Source organism: Brassica oleracea, chromosome C2 (assembly GCF_000695525.1).
Source record: "Brassica oleracea var. oleracea cultivar TO1000 chromosome C2, BOL, whole genome shotgun sequence".
Lineage (NCBI taxonomy): Eukaryota > Viridiplantae > Streptophyta > Magnoliopsida > Brassicales > Brassicaceae > Brassica > Brassica oleracea.
In genome coordinates this window covers 52,287,037-52,288,190 of record NC_027749.1, presented here as the reverse complement: position 1 = coordinate 52,288,190, position 1,154 = coordinate 52,287,037, and positions in this window count along the sequence as shown.

The window sequence follows — 1,154 nt, the reverse complement described above, 5'->3', positions numbered from 1 at the left end:
ATTGATTTTCTCATCAACAATCACCACTTCATCATCTAAGTTGATGCTCACCTCCTCACCTACTTTCTCAGCATCCTTGGTGAAGATTGTAGGAGGTAACTGCTTACCACTCCTGAGGGTGATAGCTTTGGCCTCCTTGGGGTTTTGGTCAGATTTTCCAGGTAGGGATCCTTGCTGGCGAGTCTGGTGAGTGTTCATGGAAGCAAACTGATTCTCTAAATTCTTGACTGTAGAAGCAAGATGTGAGAACTTGTTGTTGAGCTCATTGTAGCTCCCATCAATCTTGGAATGAAGGTTCTTCAACTCATAACCAACATGCTTCTCACTTCTAGTCTGAGACTCCAAGATTTGTTTCAGCAGGGTGTCAGTGCTGCTCTCTTGAGGAGCAGAGGAACCAGATGAGGGGTTTTGATGAGGTTGATAGCTGCCTTGCTGGTTGTTTCGAGGCGGATAACCACTCTGTTGATTGTTGAGGTAGGATTTCTGTTGGTAGTTGTTGTACTGAAAGTTGGGCTCTTTTTTGTACCAGCTACCATTGTTGTTGATGAAACACAGCTCTTCCTGACCTTCCAAACCCTCAACCTCATGGACAACAGGTGGTGTCTCTTGACTTGGGTTACCAACAAAGTGCAGCTGCTCTTGTGTGGCTTTATCAGCAAGGAGGATGTCTATCTTATCCCGTGGGGCTTTCAACTCCTTCCTCGTCTGCTTATCATCTGTTCGGCTGTTTCTGTCGTGGTCTCCACTGTAGACTGCATCACTCTTAACCATGTTGTCAACCAGCTCCTCTGCATCCTCCTCAGTTCTCCCCAAGAAGAACCATTGCTAGCTGTATCCAGTCTGGCCCTATACTTAGGAAGAGCACCACGGTAGAATGTGCTCAGCAAGCTCTCCTTAGAGAAACCATGGTGTGGGCATTGAGCTTGGTAGCCCCTGAATCTCTCCCAGGCTTCACGGAAGCCTTCCAAGTTCTTCTGTTGAAAGCTGGAAATCTCATTTCTCAGCTTAGCAGTTCTTGAAGTAGAGAAGAACTTCTCCAAGAATGCTCTCTTGCAATCATCCCAAGTGGTGATAGAGTCGCTGGGTAGAGACTTCTCCCACTGACGTGCCTTATCCCCCAAAGAGAAAGGGAATAACTTCAGCTTTAAGGCATC